General features: G+C 41.9%; 1 long non-coding RNA gene across 1 annotated transcript in view; it reads left to right on the forward strand.

Moving 5' to 3' along the window:
- Positions 1-19703: 19703 nt before the first annotated feature.
- LOC148149123 (uncharacterized) overlaps positions 19704-22510 on the forward strand; it is a 28253-nt gene continuing 25446 nt past the window's right edge. The window contains exon 1 of the long non-coding RNA XR_015758026.1: positions 19704-20547. This is a non-coding gene — a long non-coding RNA (uncharacterized LOC148149123). The remainder of the gene's footprint in view (positions 20548-22510) is intronic.

Raw genomic sequence — 22510 nt, forward strand, 5'->3', positions numbered from 1 at the left:
AGTTAAGAATCACAAAGTTGACAGCTCGACCAAAACATTAACGCTACCAGCACCTTCAATGTAACAGGCACATTATCCTACTATCTATCCTTCATGAATGACACAGAGTCTGATTTTTTGAACTTGTATCTTTTTTTGGATTCACTTCTTATTCCTAAACTGTGTTTATATGTGTGCACTATAACTACTTCATACAGTTAATACCCAATTAACTCACTCTTTTTCATTAATTTAATGTAGTCAGATTAAATTGGTTCATTTTGAAACATAAATTCATTTAGTTTGGGAGAAAGGTACCCAAAGGGAAGAGACCTTTTTTAAATTGACTTTGTTGTGACCAATAAAGATGGCAGCTGGGTCAAGAGTTACCTGTCCAAGGGAAACATTCAATTTTTATCTACAGGTCAAGTCCTGTAAGAAGTGTTTAAGTCTTAATAAGATCATTTCTGTTTTTGGAACTCTAGGAAGTACAAATCCAGTTCCCTCAATCTACTTCCTTTCTGAACGATCTATATTCCATTTGGTTTTCAATTGTATTTTCCACCATATGCTTGTCGTAAGAATACTTTTCCCTCTTTATTTTAATTTCTATCTCCATTTCCATTTATGGAGCTCGAGATTGGTTTGCCTTTTATTTCCTTTTTAAGGGAATCTTCCCCTTTGAAGGTAGCCTATTACTCAGCTACAGCGTTTTGCAACAGCTTTTTGTTCTAGTTCATTTGGCCTAGCCTTTTTGGAGTCATACAGATATACAGCATTGCAACAGATCCCTCGGTCCAACTCATCCATGCTGACCAGATAGCCTATATAAATCTAATCCCGTTTGCCAGCATTTGGCACATATCTCTCTAAATACTTCCTATTCATATACCCATTCAGATGCCCTTTAAATGTTGTAATTGTACCAGCCTCCACCACTTCCTCTGACAGCTTATCCCATCCACACACCACCCTCTGCATGAAAAAGTTGCCCCTTAGGTCCCTTTTAAATCTTTCCCCTCTCACCTTAAACCTATGCCCTCTAGTTTTGGACAGCCCCACCCTGTAGAATCGACCTTGCCTACTTACCCTATCCATGCCTCTCATGATTTTATAAATCTCTATAAGGTCACCTTTCAGCCTCGAATGCTCCAGGGCAAATACCTCCAGCCTATTCAACCTCTCCCTATAGCTCAAATCCTCCAACTCTGGCAACATCCTTGTAAATCAAGTGACCTTGTAATCTGGTGTGGAGTCTTCTCCCCATCAGCAACTCTGCTGGAGCTATCTCTGTTGTTGCATGAGGGGTGGTTCTATGATCAAACAGGAACCAGGACAGTTTGGTATTGAGTGACACTGTAGGCTGTTTCTTTAAGTTTTCTTTTGACGTTTGGATTACTATTCCCATGTGACAAATGCCGTTCAACTTTCAGGCATACTGAAACTCCCTGCTGGTAAATGACATCCCATTGCTTGTGAACAATACTTTTGGCTGTCCGAGTATCGTAAACGGTAGTCAACTTCTGAATTGTAATCCCTGAGTTTGCCTAATGGATTTTATGCACATCCAAGCAGTTTGAATGGGCATTCACAATGACCAGGAACATCAAATCCTTGAAAGGACCAGCAAAGTCGACTAGTGACCGAGCCCAGTGTTTACCCATCTATTCCCATGAATGTAGGGGTGCTGCCAGGGGCAGTGTTTGTCCTTGTTGGCACTCTGGGCCACCGACAAAGCTATTTTGGCATTCAACCCTGGGCACCAGACACAGCTTCTTGCCAGCATCTTCATCTCGGAAACCCTGAATGGCCCTGGTGGAGTTCAGCTAGTATGTGGTGGTGACCTATACCTGGAACAATCACTCTTGGTCCGCACAGTAATAAGCCGTCCTCTGCAGTGATCTGGTCTCGATTGGTCCAGAAAAGTTTCAAACTGTGTTGTGATGGCCCTTCTATTTCCCCCATTACCGCCAGCTGTTTAGTTTTGCTAGGACAGGATCTTTTTACATCCACAGTCGGATATTGTCAGCAGTAACCAGAAGGGTGTCCAATAAGTTTAAAACAGAATAGACTCCTCCAGGGGAGGCACTACTGGTGAAGTATCTGCCAGTGAGAAGTGGCTTAAGGCATCTGCATTCGCCTCTTGGCTTCCTGGACGGTGTTCTAACTTGTACTTGCATACGCTGAGAATAAGGACCCAGCGCTGAATTCTACCAGAAGCTGTGGGTGGCACTGCCTTGTCTTCCTTCAGTAGTCCTGGCAGGGGTTTGTGATCTGTTACTATGACAAATTCCCACCTGTAAAGGTAATGGTGGAACTTTCCCACACCAAAATGACTGTACAACCTTCTTTCTCTATCTGGGTATATTTGCATTTGGCATCAGTCAAAGTCCAGAAAGCAAACACTATTGGGCTCTTCTCTCTGTGAGCCCACACTACCCCGCTTCTGTTTGGGGAGGCATTGTATATCAACACCACCTCTCGGTTCACATCATAGTGGGCCAATACCTTAGATGATAATAGCTGCTTTTTCACTTCCCTACAGGCTACTTCTTGGATATGCCACTGTTTCCAAGACTGTCCCTTTTTCAATAGCAGGTGCAAGGATGCCAAAATGGAGGCCAGGTTACATAAGGCTTTTCTATTATAATTCACTAACCCAAGGAAAGACCTAAGCTCTGATCGAGACATGAAAGCAGGGACACCTTTAATTTCCCCTCACTTAATCTTCCAATAGGTGTAACCTTGTCTTATCAACTCTATAATTCAAGTGGTCACTTGGGGAACCTGGAGCACACATTTTTCCTTTCTAAGGCATATGCTTGCTAGGGAGAAATGCTTAACCACTATGTCCAAGACCCCCAAGTGCTTTTTATTGATCTTCCCTAATATTGGCAGGTCATCCAGATAAATGGCAAGCTGGGGTCACCCTTGTAAAATGTTCTCCATCCTCTGCTGGAAAAGGATGCAGGTTGATGATATTCCAAATGGCAGTCTCTTCTACTGGTACAGAGTTTTTTGGGTATTAATTGTGGAATATGTCTGTGACTCCTCATCTAGTTACAAGCAACATTCCCCAGGACCTTACCATTAAGTGTATACATCCTGATCTGATTTGCTTTTTCCAAAATGCAGCACCTTGCATTTAATAGAATATAGAACATAGAAAAGTACAGCACAGAACAGACCCTTTGGCCCATGATGTTGTGCTGAGATTTAATCCTACTGTAAAATATAATAACTTAACCTACGCACCACTCAACTCACTGCTATCCATGTGCATGTCCAGCAGTCGCTTAAATGTCCCCACCACCACAGCTGGCAACGCATTCCATGCATTCACAACTCTCTGCATAAAGAACCTATCTCTGATGTCTCCTTTATACCTTCCTCCTAATATCTTCAAACTATGACTTCTTGTGCCAGTCAATTCTGCCCCGGGGAAAAGTCTCTGGCTATTGACTCTATCTATTCCTCTCATTATTTTGTACACCTCGATCAGGTCTCCTCGCTTCCTCCTTCACTCCAGAGAGAAAAGTCCGAGCCTATTCAACCTTTCTTCATAAGGCAAGCCCTCCAGTCAGCATCCTGGTAAACCTTCTTTGCACCTGGTCGACCTTCTTTCCTATAATAGGGTGACCAGAACTGGACACATTACTCCAAGTGTGGTCTCACCAGGGACTTGTAAAGCTGCAGCAAAACATTGTGGCTCTAAAGCTCGATCCCCCATTAATGAAAGCCAAAACACCATATGCTTTCTTAACAACCCTATCCACTTGGGTGGCAACTTTGAGGGATCTATGTACTTGCACACCCAGATCCCTCTGTTCCTCCACACTGCCAACAATCCTATATTCAGCATTCGAGTTCGACCTTCCAAAGTGCATCACTTCGCATTTATCCAGGTTGAACTCCATCTGCCATTTCTCAGCCCAGCTCTACATCCTGTCTATATCACGCTGCAGCCTGCAGAAGCCCTCTATACTATTGACGACACCTCCAACCTTTGTGTCATCTGCAAATTTACTAACCCACCCCTCAACCTCCTCATCCAAGTCATTTATAAAAACTACAAAGAGCAGAGACCCAAGAACAGAGCCCTGTGGGACCCCTCTCAACACTGACCTCCAGGCAGAATACTTTCCATCTACACCCACTCTCTGCCTTCTGTCAGCCAGCCAGTTCTGAATCCAGATAGCCAAATCTCCCTGTATCCCATACTTCCTGACTTTATGAATGAGCCTACCATGGGGAACCCTATCAAATGCCTTGCTGAGGTCCATATACACCACATCCACTGCTTGACCGTTGTCGACCTGTCTTGACATCTCCTCAAAGAACTCAATAAGATTTGTGAGACATGACCTGCCCCTCACAAAGCCATGCTGACTGCCTTTAATCACACTATGCTTTGCCAAATAGTCAGAATTCTTTCCAAAACTTTGCTGACCACAGACGTAAGACTGACTGGTCTGTAATTGCCAGGGATTTCCCCATTCCCCTTCTTGAAAAGAGGAACAACATTCGCCTCCTTCCAATCCTCCGGTACAACTCCCATGGAGAGTGAGGAGGCAAATATCCTCGCCAGCGGCTTAGCAACCTCCTTTCTCACTTCCCGGAGCAGCCTAGGATAAATCTGGTCTGGCCCTGGGGACTTATCAACCTTAATGTTTTCCAAAATTTTTTGTACATCAACTTCATCAGTCTTGATCTGGTCAAGACAGTATCCCAGCTCCTCTACGTTTTCATTTACAACAAGTTCCCTTTCCTTGGCGAAAACCAAAGCAAAAAAACTCATTTAGGGCTTCCCCTATCTTATCACACCCCACGCAGAAGTTCCCTCCGCTATCCCTGATCGGCCCTACTTTCTCCCTGATCATTCTCTTACTCCTCACTTATGAGTAAAATGCCTTTGGGTTCTCCCTAATCCTTTTTGCCAAGCCTTTTTCGTGCCCCCTCCTGGCTCTCCTCAGTCCATTTCTGAGCTCCTTTCTAGCAAGCCTGTAATCCTCTAAAGCTGTGCTAGATATTTACTTCCTCCACCTTACGTAAGCTGCCTTCTTCCTTTTGACGAGAAGTTCCTCTGTTCTCGTCATCCAAGGTTCCTTAGTCTTACCCCTTCTTACCTGTCTCAGAAGAACAAATTTGTGCATCACTTGCAACAACTGCTCCTTAAATAGTTTCCACATGTCTACTGTGCTCTTTCTGTGGAACAATTGCTCCTAGTCTGTACTTCCCAACTCCTGCTTGATAGCGTCATAATTTCCTTTTCCCCAATTAAATATCTTCTCTTGGTAGCTGCTCCTTTCACTCTCCAAGGCTATGCTAGATGTGAGGCAGTTGTGATCACTTTCAGCAAAGTGCTCTCCCACCACGAGATCTGACATCTGCCTTGGCTTGTTGCAGAGTACCAAATCCAAAATGGCCTCTCCCCTCGTCGGTCTGTCTACATACTGAGTAAGGAAACCCTCCTGAACACACCTGACAAAATCGGCTCCATCCAAACCATCTGCACTTAGGAAGTTCCAGTTGATATTGGGAAAGTTGAAATCACCCATAACAACAACCCTGCTACTTTTATGTTTTTCTAGAATCTGACCGCCTGTGAGATCTTCAATCTCTCTGCTGCTATTAGGTGATCTGTAGAAAACCACCAATGCGGTGGCTATTCCCTTGCTGTTTCTAACTTCCACCTATACTGACTCAGTAGCTAAACCTTCCTCAACCAGGGAGGTTCTGTGTTGTATTGTTCTATGTTCTATGTTCTAAACACATTCATTTCTGTAGCTGTGATGCATTCTCTGATTAGCAATGCTACACCCCCTCCTCTTTTTCCACCCTTCCTGTTCTTTCTAAACGTTCTAAAACATCAAGCAACCGTTCCTGCCCCTGTGAAACCCACGTCTCCATTATGGCCACAACATCGTAGCCCCAAGTACTGATTTTTCTAAATTAAACGCCATCTGCCACTCCTCAGCCCATTGGCCCATCTGATCAAGATCCCGTTGTAATCTGAGGTAACCTTCTTCATTGTCTACTACACCTCCAATTTTGGTGTAATCTGCAAACTTACTAACTATACCTCCTACATTCACATACAAATCATTTATATAAATGGTGAAAAGAGACCTTGGAGTGCAGGTTCATAGCCCCTTGAAAATAGAGTTACAGGTAGATACGATAGTGAAGCAGGTATGCTTTCTTTTATTGGTCAGAGCATTGAGTATAGGAGTTGGACGAGTGTGTTGTGGCTGTATAGGATGTTGGTTAGGCCACTTGTGGAATATTGCATGCAATTCTGGTCTCCTTCATATCGGAAGTATGTTATGAAACTTGAAAGGTTACAGAAAAGATTTACCCCAAGAATGTTGCTAGGGTTGAAGCATTTGAGCTATAGGGAGAGGTTGAATAAGCTAGGGCTGTTTTCCCTGGAGCGTCAGAGGCTGAGGGATCACATTATAGAGGTTTACAAAATCATGAAGGGCATGGATAGGCAAAGTCTTTTCCCTGGGGCTGGGGAGTCCAAAACTAGAGGGTATAGGTTTAGGATGAGAGAGGAAAGATATAAAAGAGAGCTAAGAGGCAGCTTTTTCACTCAGAAGATGGTACGTGTATGGAATGAGCTGCGAGAGGAAGTGGTGGAAGTGAGTACAATTGCAATATTTAAAAGGTATCTGGATGGGTATATGAATAGGAAGGGTTTGGAGGGATATGGGCCGGGTGCTGGCAGGTGGGACTAGATTGGGTTGGGAATATGTGGTCAGCATGGACGAATTGGACTGAAGGGTCTGTTTCTGTGCTGTACATCTCTATGACTCCATGACTCTAAATGGGGCTAGGTTAGGTTGGGATATCTGGTCGGCATAGACGAGTTGGACCAATGGGTGCTGTACATCTCTAGGACTCTAATTGTAGGTAGGTGTGGCTCATGTCCATCTTCGTGAAGGACAGCCCCCTCTCACCAACTTTGCATGCAAGTCCTCTATACAAGGGATTGCATATTTATCCAGCTGTGAGAAACAGTTTACCATTGGCTTAAAATCCCCACAAAGGTGAACTGAGCCTTTAGGCTTCACAATCGGTATGATCACTCCTGCCCATTTCGCAAATTCCAAAAATCACGGAATTGCCTTTTGGTCTACATGTAAATTGGCTTTGGCCCCTTTGATAATCCATAGCTCTTACAGAAAAACTTCTGTGTATTTCACTAGGAATTCACTACGACAGCCATTTCCTTGTTGAAAATTGTTGAGCCATTCAAAGTGAATCTTTCTCAACCAATTCTGCCCCTATAAGTTTGAGCCCGAACCTCTTAGTACCATCAGTAGTAACTGCATCTGTTGCATCTCTTAGGAGACTGGAACTGAAGACATACCTTCAACTTGCAATGGATCCCCTGTGTACGTTCTCAGTCTGGCTGTGGTCTTGCACAAACTTAAGGGGTGGAGTCCCAAAAGAATCTTGCTAAAGACAGTTCTGCAATCACAGATACCTCTGTGCCAGTATCTATAAGAACTTAAGGACCATGGAACTAAATACTAATTTTAATTAGTTCTGATTTGGATGTTGCTAAGCAATTTAATTGTTCCAACTCACATATAAGGGGACTTTTGAGGATGTAACACTCTCTTGGGCACCAGCCTACAAGTTTTCTTACTCAGGTCAGGTCTTGTAGCATTCCTATGCTATCTCGCGTCTGCATATCAGCAGCAACTACAATGGCTTGTTGGTCCAGATCCTGAAGAACATTGTAGCCAGAAGGTTCATTTTTAGACATTTTGTCACCGTACTAGGTAACATCTTCAGTGAACCTCTAAACAAAGCACTGCTGGTGTTTCCTGCTTTCTATTTATATGTTTGGTTTCCTTGGGTTGGTGATGTAATTTCTTATGATGATGTCATTTCCTGTTCTTTTCTCGGGGGTGGTAAATAGGATCCAAGTCAATGTGTTTATTGCATTTTCTTGGATCCTATTTACCACACCCTGAGAAAAAGAATACGAAATGACATCACCACAGGAAATAACATCACCACAGGAAATTATGTCACCAACTCAAGGAAACCCAAACATATAAATAGAAAGCAGGAAACACCAACAGTGCTTTGTCATGAAGGCTCACTGAAGATGTACCTAGTATGGTGACGAAATGTCTGAAAATGAACCTTGCAGCTCAGCGAGCAAACCTACATCCAAATCCTCAAACTGAGCTGCAAATCTTCTCAAAACTCACTAACATTTTAACTTGTTCCACTTGCTGCATTTTCTAATGACAAAGCCAGTTGTAGTACCTGTTTGAAGTCCAGTTGGGCTTCAGCTAATAGGTGCTTTTGTATGATTACATTATTAATCTCACATACCATATGGTCTCTCAGCATCTCATTCCGGGTTAATCCAAGATCATATGCCTCTGCCAGTTATCTCAACCTCATCAAAATCCCAATATGGACTCCTCTGATTCTTGAACAGCCGACTAAAACTGATAGCATCTCAGATTGAGAGGAGCTTTGAGATCGTAATATTCTTGAAGGAAATCCATTAACTCTTGAAGGTTTGAGTGTCTAGTGTCTCGGGGAAAGTTAATCCCCAAATAAACAAAAATACTGCAGATCCGCAAGCAGTCAGAAGGATTACTCATTGGGGCAGATGAAAAGCAATGTCATTAGCCCATAAAACAATTGCATCCTTTCCACACATTGAGCTCATTCTTTGACGGCAGGATTGAATGAGTCAAGCTTCCCAAATGAAGATATTATGTCAGAAATGCTTACCCCATCTCCAAGATGACTGCTGAGAGCAGATGTTTTTCAGGCATGTACTGTTTTCTCCTGTTGCAACTGATATAATTGTTCAGAGGCCAGTAGTCCATCACCAAGTCACCCTTTACTAACATGTGCACAGTACACGGCTGTGGCCAGCCAGCTCAGAGTCAGTCCCTGAACTGAGGAGATTTTGAATCCCCTGTTTGTGTTTGTTTATTTATTTATTTCTGTGGTCTTTTGAAGCATTTAATCCATATTCTGCAGTCTTCCCAGTGACTCATTCCTCTTTGCATCCTGAACCCAAGAATATGGAGCAAGAAGCTTAAAAAGTAAAATAACTGCACAAAGGCCGGTATCCCATCATCCTTTATTTACTAGTGCACAGTACACGGGTGTGGCCAGGCAGCTTGGAGTCAGTCCCCTGAACTGAGGAAATCTCCTGCTTATTTTTTTTACAGCAGTAGTGCTTATTTCTCCCCAGCAACCATGTCGTGTGCGTGTTGGTGTAGGACACAGCGAAGCAACAATGAGTGCAGAGAACTTTATTCATATTCCTCTGTTTATATACTTTTTTTTCTGAGGAGGTTCTACTCTCCTAGTTATATTCCTATTTTTTCTTTTTTTTCTAATCTCCTAGTTATATATTTTTCTTTTTTAAAAAGGTTTTTTTATAAACCCCCACACTACTAAACAGCAGTAATACCCAATTTTCCCAGCAGCCATGTCATGTGTGGACAGGTGTAGGACACAGTGAAAAACCAATGAGTGCAGCGAACTGTATTCATATTCCCCTATTTATATTGGTCAGTCAGGGCTTCCTGATTGGGTTGTTACCTTGGGCCAATCAAGGATCTCATAGCCAACAATATTGACCTGGTTCCAATCACTACAGGATGTGAGGAAATTTGTTTCAGCCAGAGAGTGGTGGGAATCACATTTGTGGTGGCAAGGAGACAAGGCCAAGTGCTGGAAAATGCGATTAGAATTCTTAGATGTTTTCTTCTGATTAGGGCAGTCATGATGGGCGAAAGGGCCTTTTTCTGTGCTGAAGACCTCTATGGGGCTTTATGCTTTAGTGCTACAGCACATTTGCAGGATAGCATTGAAAGGATGCTGATTCGTTGGAAATAGTTCAAAAACGTTTTATTATCTAATACCTAGAATTAGCAGTTTACCATATGAGGAAAGCCTCGTAAACTAGGCTCTATTCTCTGGAGTTTAGAAGAATCAGAGTTGACTTAATTGAAGCATAAAGTCCTGAGGGGATTTGACCAGGTGGATGTGGAAAGGATATTTCTTCTTGTGGGAGAATCCTGAACTAGGGGTCATAGTTTAAAAATAAAGGGTCACCATTTATGACAGAGATGAGAATTTTTCTTTTTTCCGGAGTTGTGAATCTTAGGAATTTCCTTCCTAAGAGACAAAAGGCTTGTCTTATAAGGAGAGAATGAATAGTTTAGATCTATACTGCTCGAGTTTCCAAGGATGAGAGAGGAGATGTAATTCATGTGTGTAAGATGCTAAAATGGATTGAAAAAATAAATGAAGAGTGGATGTTTCTCCTTGTGGGGCAATCTAGAATGAGAGATCAGAGATTTAGGCTAACAAGTGGCAGATTTAAAACAAGGACGAGGAAAAACTCCTTGTTTGAAAGCGTCATGAACCTGTAGAATTCACGACCCCAGAGTGTGGTGGATGGCGGAACATTGAATGCATGTAAGGAGATAATGGTTATGGGGGTCATGCAGAAATGTGGACTTGAGGCTGTATGATTGTACAGGAGACCAGGCTTGAGGGGCTGAATTACTCATCCTGTTCTGAGTTCTAATATTCTTTAAAGGCAGTGGATGTAGAATCTTTATGCATTTTTAAGCAAAAGATTGATAGCTTCTTAAAAACCAAAAGAACTGTGGATGTTGTGAATCAGAAACAAAAACAGAAGTTGCTGGGTAAGCTAAGCAGATCTGGCAGCATCTGTGAAGAGAAATCAGAGTTAAAATTTTGGGTCTGGTGGCCCTTCCTTTATTCTGAGGAAGGGTCACCGGATGCGAAATGTTAACTCTGATTTCTCTTCACAGTTGCTGCCAGATCTGCTGAACGTTTCCAGCAACATCTGTATTTGTTGTAGATAGCTTCTTGATTACCAAAGGGATAAAAGATTATCACGGGTGTGCAGGAGCATAGAGTTAAGAATTAAGTTAGATGGTCCATGACATTATTGAATGGTGGAGCAGGCTCACAGGGCAAAGTGGCTGATGCTTGCTCCTTGTGCAATTTTTCTTTTGATCTGATATATTTAGTGTCACTTGTATTTTGTTATAAAATACACAAAGAAGTGTTGTATAGTGTTACTGCTGTCCAGCACCAGGTCAAAACAGTAAAATATGCATGTGTTTATATTTGTCATTATTGTTAGTGTTTTGTGTATCTGTATTCCCAGATGCCTCAGTTCTGCTACTTTACTTAGGTATGTAGTTTCAAAATATGGACTCTTCATTCTTTCCATCAAATATACAACCTCACATCAACACTAATTTCCTGATTACACACCAATTCTACAAGTTATTATTCCTTCTCATATTTTCACAGACCTCTGAATTTGATACATCAACCAATTTAATATACTCTCCAGAATTGAAGCTATACTTCTGATTCTTAAGTCCAAATCAATAACCTAAAGTGTGAACACCGTTGTGTCTGCCCTCACAAAGTTCCCTGTGTAAGGAGCAGTCAGCAGTTGATATATAGCAAGAAGATAGATGCTTCAGGATGGTGTCTCAAGGTAATCATAGAATCCCTATATATTCAGCCCAAAGAGCTAACCCTCTGAAAAATATTTCACCCAGACCCACACTTATCCCTGTAGCACAACATTCACCATGGCTAATCCATCTAACCTGCATATCCCTCGACACTATGGACAATTGTGCATGGCTCTAGTGATTATAACAAGGTCAGCCAGGTGTATCTCATAGAATATGAGTTTCCTGATTGGGACTGTTAATCTGGTCCAATTAGGGAGCTCTATCTGACAGACATGAACAGGAGTGTGAGGTTCTCTTTACTCTGAGAACTAGCTCTGAGAGACTGGATCAGTGACAAGGTAAATAAAAGCTGACTTGCTGATGGGATACCGGCCTCTGTGGAGTTATTTCAATGGTCAAACCACCTAATCGGCACATCTTTGGACTGTGGGAGGAAACCAGAACACCCAAAGGAAACCTACGCAGACACAGGGAGAACATGCAAACTCCATACAGACAGCCACCTGAGGCTGGAATCAAACCAACGTCTCTTGCACTGTGAATCAGCAGTGTCAACCATTGAGCCATTATGATGCCCCATTATGCTATATCTGCCCCTCCTAGTAGGATCAAAAGGATTTCCAAAGAGGTAGATGAGGAAAGAAATAGGAGAAAGTGAGGACTGCAGATGAGGACAGAGAAATTGAGATGCTGCTAGTGATGGTAGTGTCATATTCTGCAGATGCGGGAAAATCATACAGGTAAGACATCAACACCGTACTATCAGACTTGCTCTTAACTATGATCTGGCACTTGAAAAAAAAGCAAAGATTAAAATTTGGAAAACACAGACACTGCATGACCAGTAAAAGTGAGCATTTGGAAAGCAAATGTTGTCTATATTGATTTCAGTAAAACATTGAACAAGATCCCTCACTAAATCCAGAAGATCAAGTCACATAGAATCCATTATTGATTGCTAATTTGGATACAAAATCCAACTTTGTAATAGAAGACAGAGGGTAATTATGGAGAAGTGTTTTTCAAAGTGGGGTTCTGTAACCAGTAGTATTCCACAATGATCAGTGTTGGGACCTCAGTTGTTTGTAATGTATACAAATAATTGAGAAAAAAATGTAGATAAGTAAGTTTACAGATGATATGAAAGTTGGTGGAGTTACAGTCAGGAAAGTTGTCAAAAGATATAGATCAATTGACAAGTTGGGCAGAGAAATGGCAGATGGAGTTTACTCCAGACAAGTAAAGGGTGATCCGTTTTGGGAGTTCAAAAGCAAGAGGGAAACATATAGTAAATGGCAGGACCCATAGGAGCATTGAATTAAAGAGGGATCTTCAAGTCCAAGTCCATAGCTCCCTGAAAGTGGCAACACAAGTGAATAAAATGATATAGAATGCATACCTTCATAGGGCAGAGCACTAAGTATGAAAGTTGGCAAGTCATGTTGCATCTGTATAAGGCTTTAGTTAGACCACATTTAGAGTATTGTGAGTAGTCCTGATCACCACAACAGAGGAATGATGTGGAGTCTTTATAGATGGTCTAAAAGAGGTCAACCAGTATGTTGTCTGGATTGGAGTGTATTAGCTATAAGGAGAGTCAAAGAGGGTGAGAGAGTCATACAGCACAGAAACAGACACTTTGATCCAACTCATCTGCATCAACCATGCATCCCAAAATGACCTCGTCCCATTTGCCAACATTTGGCCCATATCCCTGTAAACACTTTCTATTCATGTACCCATCCTAATGCTTTTCAACTATTGTAACTGTACCTGCCTACATCACTTCGTCTGGCAGCTCGTTCCATACATGCATCACCATATGCATGAAAAAGTTACCTCTCAGGTCCTTTTTAAATCATTCTGGTCTCATCTTAAGCCCATGCCGGCTAGTTTTGGACACCCCATCCAAGGCAATAATACCTGATTTTCCACCCCATCCATGACCCTCATGATTTCATAAACCTCAATAAGGTCACCCTTCAGCCTCTGACACTCCGGGGAAAACAGTCTCAGCATATCCAGCCTCTCCGTATAGCTCACATTCTCCAATCCTGGTAACACCCTAGTCAATCTCTTCTGCACCCTCTGAAACTTAACAACATCCTTCCTATAGAAGGGTGACCAGGATTGTACATATTCCATTAAGATTGGACAAACTTGGAAATGTTTTCATTTACAGTGCTGAAGCCTGGGGGGGGGGGGGGGGGGGGGGGGGGGGTGATCTGATAGAAGTACATAAAATTATGAGAGGCATAGATAGGGTGTTTAGTCAGAATCTTTTCCCAAGATATAGATGTTAAATACTAGGAGGCATAGCTTTAAGGTGAGAGGGAAAAGTTTAAAGGAATTGTGTGAGGGAAGTCTTTTACACAGAGGGTAGTAGGCACCTGGAACACACTGCCAGAGGAGTTGGTAGAAGAAGATACATTAGCAAAAGTTCAAGAAGCATTTATTCAGATATCTGAGCAGGCAAGGAATAGAGGGATATGGGCCACGTGCAGTCAGATGGAATTAGTTTCAAATGGCATCACAGTTAGTGCAGACATGGTGGGCCAAGGGGCTGGTTCCTGTACTGTATTGTTCTATGTTCTTTCTATCATTGCCTGATTTAACTCTTGGGTGAGAAGGTCAATTAAGTTTCACCTTCCTGCCCTTCTTGTGGCAAATTGAGATCCTTATATTGACAAGTAATTTCTGCTTAAAGGTGTAATTCTGCCAGGGCTACAGTTATTTCAGCCCCAGGTGGAATTGACTTACCCAGCTAGGTAACCAGTACAGACAGGCTGCCAGTCTGTTGTTCTTGGAGTGGGTCACTGAGCTTGTAGGGGATGTAGGGGCTGGTCCCTTGATCTGCAATCATTTAAATGATCGAGGGACTGCAGATAGGGCAGGCAGGTAGTCACTGATCGTGATTGCTGTCTTTGTTTCTAAGTCCCCTGCATCCCCCCTCCACATCTTTCCCCACACAGAAGACAAACCCATTTAGCTTTTTCCTGGCAATCCTTCATTGTGGAAATCTTGGTGACCCAGCATTAGTCATGGCTCTGTTGTGGCATTGTCGAGAGTGTGGTGCTGGAAAAGCACAGCAGGTCAGGCAACATCAGAGGAGCAGGAGAATCAACATTTTGGGCATAAACCTTTCATCACTTTCTACTCTGTTGTGGCACTGCTCAGTTCTGGTGCTGATGGCCTCTGATTGGTTAGTCAATTGTGGGTGGTGGGGAATGTCTTGTTCTGGGTCCTAATTCCAGCAGAAAATTCCATACTGCCTGTCCACCTAAAGATCCAATGGGCTTTCTCACCTTTCCTGCTTATGGAATAGCCCAAAAATGGGAAGATCCTAGCCATAATCATCTGACAGATATTTTAGTTGATCATCTGCATAATTATTTGCAATTCAAGATTCAGAATTGAAAACAAAAGTGCAAAAGTGGGGAATTGTGCACAGGTAAAAATTAATGGAGAGGCAATACTTAATGAGTGATTAGCACTGCTGCCTCATAGCGTCAGAGAACTGGGTTCAATTCCCGCCTCAGGCAACACATTCTTCCGTGTCTGCATGGGTTTGCTCCGGTTTCCTCCCACAATCCAAAAATATGCAGGTTAGGTGAATTGGCTATGCTAAATTGCCCGTAGTGTTAGGTGAAGGGGTAAATGTAGGGGAATGGGTCTGGGTGGGTTGCGGGTCAGTGTGGACTTGTTGGGCTGAAGGGCCTGTTTCCATACTGTAAGTAATCTAATCTAATGGGATCTGGCAGAATAAAGGCAAAAAATTGCTTTTGTAACATAAGGGTTTATGATTTTTTCTTTTTGGACAATAATTGGAATGGAAGTTGGACACTGATATAAAACTGAAACACCTGAGGAGTTTTGCAGCTTGAAAACATTAAGTGAAATTGTGTGATATGTTTGCAGCTGTATAAAAACATTGCTGTTTATGGAGCAGTGAGATAACAACATCATTGAGCCAGAGTGGCACTAGCAGTTTTTGAGTTCAGGACAAACTATCTTATGACAGCCTTGTGACTGACAGGCTGAAGTTTTCTATAAACCTGTGGGAGTAGTCAGCCAGAAACATCTAGTTGGGGAAATAGACAGCATCTGTTTCCCTATTTCTCTCTGTGTGAGTGAAATGGCAAAAAAACCAACCAGCTTAAAAGAAATAATTCTAATGCAGAAAAAGGATGAGATACATCCAATACAAATCAACAAAAGACCTTTCCTCTACAGGCAACTCTATATACTCTATACACAAAGGATGGTAGATGTTTGGACTACTCTTCTACAAAAGACAGTGGATTCAGGATACATTGTTAATTTTAAGTCAGAGATAGATAATTTTTTCTTAAGCAAAGATATTAAAGGATATGGGCCAAAGCCAGGTATATGATGTTAGTCCACAGATCAGCGATGATCTCATTAACTGGTGGAACAGATTTGAAGGCTGAATGATCTACTTCTACTCCTATGATCCGAATTTCATATATCCTAATAGCTTGTCATTTTTACTAAAATCAAAATGACTAAGAGAAATAACTCTCTACCTTGTGGACAGGATTTTTGATATTCAGAATTTTGTTTTCCCAGCCTTTACTTTTCCACCTGTAGTATCTATGTCAAATTATCTTATTCAGGAATGAGTGTTCATGAATGTATTTGAAGGTTTTGGATGGGTATAATTTAAGTCACATAGTAACGGATTTGTGATCTTTTGTGTGCCATTTGTTGAAGAATAAGAGTGTTTACAATTTACAGAGGTTTTTTTTTCCCTGTTAATGATGAAATCTGGTGCAAATTGGTATTGACCTGAATCACCATTACTCAGACAAATTGTTCATCCGGAGAGTTGAATTGGGTAGATACATATTTTGAGGTCTTCTGGAATACTGGGGCTCAATTATCCATGCACTCTTCCCAACTGGGCCTTAAAGTAAAAGTTGAATAGATTGGTAAAAATGACTGATCAGAAATTTAATTGTGTTATGCTGTTTCATTTCTCTTCCTATTTAGCGGTTCATTGTCACATAAACTTGGTTTCTCATATCAAAACTAAAACAATCATTGATATAGCCATTTGAACATTGGCAGCAACTTTTGAGAGTTCCAACCTGACAGAAATGGACAGAAAGTAGCTCTGCAATACTTGGCAGTAACATGTCTTTCTGTTCCTATTCTCTAAGGCAGGAGGCACCAGAGGGTCCCCGGGAGTCACACAGCAGATTAAGATTTCATGGTGTAATTAGAATTCCACTTACTGTTTACATTAGTACTTGGTGATACGACTCCTACAAAGCTCTATCTGATATCAATTGGATGTTACTTGAAGCGGAGCCCTCAGGCTTATGTTTTCATTTACTAACATAAAAAGGAGTGGCCCTTGAGGCACCGCAGAACCAGACAGAGCCTTTGTTGCTGGTGAGCCATTGATAAAGATCTCCTCAGAAAATTATCTAGCAAAATTTGAGTACCTGGAACAGGGGATGACATAATGGTATGGATTGAGAATTGGAAAGTGGAGCAAAACCTGGGAGTTGAAATAAATAGATGATTCTCAAATTGGCAGGCTGTGCTGAGGAAGATACCACAAAGTTCAGTACTTGGGCCCCTGTTTTTCACAATCTATCAAAGATTTGGAATGTGGGGACCAAACATAATATTCCTAATTTCATGGATGCCTCAAAACTAGTTGGGAATGTGTTGTGAGGAAGATGTAAAACAGTTTCAAGAGGATTTGGACAGGCTTAATAATTTGGAAAAATGGAAGGCTTACCACTTTGGCCAGAGGAACAGACATGCAGTATATTTCTTAAATGGTAGGAGATTGCAAAATGCAGATGTATGGGTGTCCTTTTTTATAAGTGATTGAAGGCTAACATGCAGATGCAGAAAGTAATTAGGAAGGCTAATGGTATGATAGCCTTACTGCAAGAGGATTTCAGTACAGGAGTAGCAAATATTGTTTCAACTGTGGAAAAACCTGGTTAGACCATAGGTGGAATATTGTACAGTTTTGGTCCCCTCATTTTTGGAAGGGTATTATTGTCATGGAGGGATTAATCAGACTTGGTCTTGGGATGCTGGGACTACCCTGTGAAGGTAAATTGTGGGAAATGGGCCTGTATCCTCCAGTTTTGAAGAATGAAAGGTCATCATAAAATACACATAAGGATAGAGGTTTCCCTTGTTTGAGGAGTCTAAAACCCGTGACATTTTTTAAAGTAAGGGGAAAACTTCTTAGTATTGAAACAAAAAATAACTTTTTTATTCCTCAGAAAATTGTAGATCTTTGGAATTCTTTACCCCAGAGAGCTGTGAAAACTCAGCCATTGAGTATATTTTAAGTCGAAACTGAGATTTCTAAATACAAAGAACATATCTAGTGTAAGTGTGAGGAAGAGGCACTGAAGGGGGTGATTAGCCATGTTGATATTGAATGGTGGAGAAGGTTCCATGGGCTGAATAACATACTCCTGCTACTGTGTCCCTCTGCATAGACCGTGTTCTCTCACTACCTGGACTATTTCCCACAACACACCACTCCATACTCGCCAAGCCTTTATCGTTACCAACTCTGCTTGACCATATTTCTGGAGCCTTGTTGTTTTGCCTTGTCAAACAATCTTTCTTACTCATTCTCAATACTTTCATGCCATGTACATTAAAATTTCACAGAAAGTCTAAAATGAACACAAATCTTTTTAATGCCCTTAGGATTATTACACATTGGTTGCACAGCAGTGTCCAGCAGATTAATGTTCTTGGAGATCCAGGACAATCTGGGAGAATTAGTGACCCAACCTATTGCCAGTAGATTGCCTAAGGTATTCCATCTTTAGGGGTGTTACATTGGTTGACCACCCAAACGAGAAAAATTACCCTTGTCCTGTCTCATTCTTGGAGATCCAGGACAATCTGGGAGAATTAGTGACCCAACCCATTGCCAGTAGATTGCCTAAGATATTTCCATCTTTAGGGGTGTGACATTGGTTGACCATCCAAACGTGAAAAATTACCCTTGTCCTGTCTCAGTTTCCATGGACAGCTGGGAGATTCCCCTGTCAAATTAATTGGAATTTGCTAATATTTAATTAGCTCTTGGTCAGATTTTATCAGTTCTCTTGATAATCTTGTAGAGTTAGGTTGCAGATGAAATATGACCTAACTGAATAGCAAAAGAGGCTCATGTTCTATTCCTGTTGCTATGTTCCTACCTATACCTCACCTGAATAAAAGTTGTTGACCTTTGCTGGAAGAGATCTGATGAGAGTTTGGGCGGCATGGTGGCTCAGTGGTTAGCACTGCTGCCTCACAGCACCAGGGACCCAAGTCCGATTCCAACCTCGGGTAACTGTCTGTGTGGAGTTTGCACATTCTTCCCGTGTCTGCATGGGTTTCCTCCGGTGCTCCGGTTTCCTCCCACATTCCAAAGATGTGCAGGTCAGGTGAACTGGCCATGCTAAATTGCCCATAGTGTTAGGTGCATTAGTCTGGGTGGGTTACTCTTCAGAGTATCGGTGTGCACTGGTTGGGCTGAAGGGCCTGTTTCCACACTGTAGGGAATCTAATCTAATCTAAACTCTACCACAATTCCCTGGTAAGTTTATATCACCATTTGCTATTCTTTAATATACTTATTATATATGGTCTTAAATTGGTGGATTGCTTACAAATCCTAATAGCCTTCCTGATTGCATCATTGCTGAATAGTGATCATTTTATATGAAACAAGAGTCTTGTTTACAGCTAAATGTACTTGGCAGATTTATGGCAAGGCATTTTGTTAACATACTGAAAATATTAAACACCATTACCAATATTTTTAATTTACATATATGGCACACATAAATAGAAACCAGTTATATATAATGCTTAATAATTATTTTGTTGTGTTTTGCAAATCTCCAATTCCTATGTTTAGTTATATGTGGACATTGTAGGCAAAAGATTTATACATCAGGAGTATGATTTAAGAACAAAGAAGCAGGAGCACTGACAGCTAAATAGGAGAACTCTGCAGCTTTTATTAAAGATCCAGCAATTTTTATTACAGCATCCAGCAGAGTTCCATGGACTCAAATATAAGTCATGAGAAGTTGTTATATTCTTTTATGAAGTCACTAATTTAGAACAGACTTACTGCTCTCATCCTGCTAAGGCCAGAACACTGGAAAGGTTCAGATTGTTTAGAGATAGACAGTTACAACATTGTTGACTCATTGGAAAAATCAACCTGGTGATTATTTAACATTGAAACACAATGAAAAATAAGATGCCCATCAAGCATGTAATAAATGAATGAGACTTGGCAGATCCCAATTTCATTCTCCTTAATTGAGGCTGAAAAATTTTACTGTGCACTATTCTAAGTTCATCTTTCCTGTCAGACCTTCCTTGTTCTTTATTCTCTGTTGCATTTCTTCAATAAATAGAAGCCCAAGGGGAAACAAAAATAAATATTGACTAGTTTTCAGAAACTAATATAAACCATTGCTCCACTTGTTACAATAGTGACAGAGAATGTACAATAATACATTTTACCTTCAGGCAGTAAAATATCCTCAGTCAATTTTTCAACTGACTCATTAATTGCTTATGACCTAAACTCATTATTTTGTTAAAATTCAAAGGCAAACAGTATGTGAGTGCTCATGATATGTGCGCTTTATCATTCAATGTCTATGAAATACATGCCACAACACAGTAATGGGTAGCGTTTTAAAACATGCCTTCAAAACATGACAACCATTCCACAATTGATAACTGTAGCTGTCAGCAACATTTGGAATTCTGAAGAAATTCTCAGACTCGATTGTGCAACAAATTTCAAAGGCGATTCCTCCTCCCCCAGCAGCTCTTCAAACAAGGAAAGTTCTGTAGAATATCAAGGTGTGCTAGTGGCTGTGGGTGTCCAGACAACGACTTGGTGAAGGAGCGGTGCTCAGAAAGCTAGTGCTTCTAAATAAACCTGGTGTTGTGTGATTTTCAACTTTGTCCACTCCAGTGCAACACTGGCACCTCCAAGTCATATCTGCAATGCAAGGTATAAACTGTAACTGGAATGAAGCTGACAACGAAGGAGAACTTATTAAATGGGATAATTGAAGCAATAATTTAAGTATGCAGTGTAGTAATAGCTATGAGTATTGCCTACTTATAATATGGTTTGTGATGTGTCGCAGAGGTTGAGTGAACATTTGAGTGTGCTGCTGATACTCATTTTACTGTTCAATCAGTTGTTGAAACTCTAATCTAACATAGCTTGCTCCCTGATTTAAATTGCTAAGAGACGTTAGACTAAATAGATTTTAATGAGTCACCAGATATTTCATTTCCTCATTTCTGGTACTTTTTAAAAACCTGTTTGTCTACTCACATTTATGTATAACAAAATTGTAAATCTAAAAATAAGAAATAGATGTCCTCAAGTGCCTGATTAACTCATACAAGTTCAATGTAACCGCAGTCATCATGCTGTCACTGTATTTGATTGGTTGGCACATTAGCAAGTGTTAACTGCATTATTCAACATCTTTGATCTTACAAAGTTCCATGTGATATATTTATTGGAATTGTTTGCTAAAGTTACCATGAAGGACTCTCCTTCTCAACCTCTCCCCTCACCCTTGATGTGGTGAACTTAGAGGAGAAAGTGAGGACTGCAGATGCTGGAGATCAGAGCTGAAAATGTGTTGCTGGAAAAGCGCAGTCAGGCGGTGGAGGGCATCGTCGACCACGTCTTGGGGGAAATTGCGGTCTTTGAGAAGGAGGCAATCTGGGTTGTATGGAATTGGAACTGGTCCTCCTGGGAGCAGATGTGGCGGAGACGAAGGAATTGGGAATATGGGATGGCGTTTTTACAGAGGGCAGGGTGGGAGGAGGTGTAGTCTAGGTAGCTGTGGGAGTCGGTTGGTTTATAGTAAATGTCCATGTTGATTCGGTCGCCCGAGATAGAAATGGAAAGGTCTAGGAAGGGGAGGGAGGAGTCTGAGATGGTCCAGGTGAATTTGAGGTCGGGGTGGAAGGTGTTGGTAAAGTGGATGAGCATGAGGCAGCGCCGATACAGTCATCGATGTAGCGGAGGAAAAGGTGGGGGGTGGCAGTGTCGCTGTGGAGGAAGGAGGTCAAGGTGAGGGTGATAGGCCGGATTGGGGTGGGGGCGGAGAGGTCAGGAAGAAGATTGCAGGTTAGGAAGGCGGTGCTGAGTGGAAGGAGGTCAAGGTGAGGGTGATAGGCCGGAGTGGGGTGGGGGCGGAGAGGTCAGGAAGAGGAAGGGATCGCATTTCCTATCGCATTTCCAATGCCCCTCCCCCAAGTCCCTTCTCCCTACCTTTTATCTTAGCCTGCTGGACACACTTTCCTCATTCCTGAAGAAGGGCTTATGCCCAAAACGTCGATTCTCCCGTTCCTTGGATGCTGCCTGACCTGCTGCGCTTTTCCAGCAACACATTTTCGGCTGTGGTGAACTTAGGTTAAACCGCCTACTGCAGTCTACTGCATTCACAGCTCACGATGTGGTTTCCTCTACATTGGGGAAATATAGTGTATGGCTGGGTGACAGCTTCGCAGAACATCTACATTCTTTCTGCAAAAAAGACCCTGAGCTTCCAGGTGCCTGCAACATTAACACGCCACCCTGATCCCTGACCAACATCTCTCTGAGGTCTGCTGCAAAGTTCCAGCAAAGCTAAGCGCAAGCTGGAAGAACAATGCCTTACTTTCCTTTCGGGGACCCTGCAGCCCTCTAGACTCAATATTGAGTTCAATAATTCTAGGGCCTGAACTCTCCCATGTCCGCAACCCCACACACCAGGCCTTGTTACCACATAGTCTGCCATTACACACTACCCATTGTTAGTCACTAACAGTCTCCATTAATAGCTATTCACCCTCCCAGTCAGATCATTATCTACTCCTTTGTTTGTTCAACAGCTCCTCTCTCTCTTTGGGCCCTATCCCCACCTATCATTTATTCCATACCAAACCCCACCCCATCCCCCAACCCT

The sequence above is a fragment of the Chiloscyllium plagiosum genome, unplaced genomic scaffold, assembly GCF_037043375.1.
Source record: "Chiloscyllium plagiosum isolate Xiang-an unplaced genomic scaffold, Cpla_swu_hap1 HiC_scaffold_9, whole genome shotgun sequence".
Classification (NCBI taxonomy): domain Eukaryota; kingdom Metazoa; phylum Chordata; class Chondrichthyes; order Orectolobiformes; family Hemiscylliidae; genus Chiloscyllium; species Chiloscyllium plagiosum.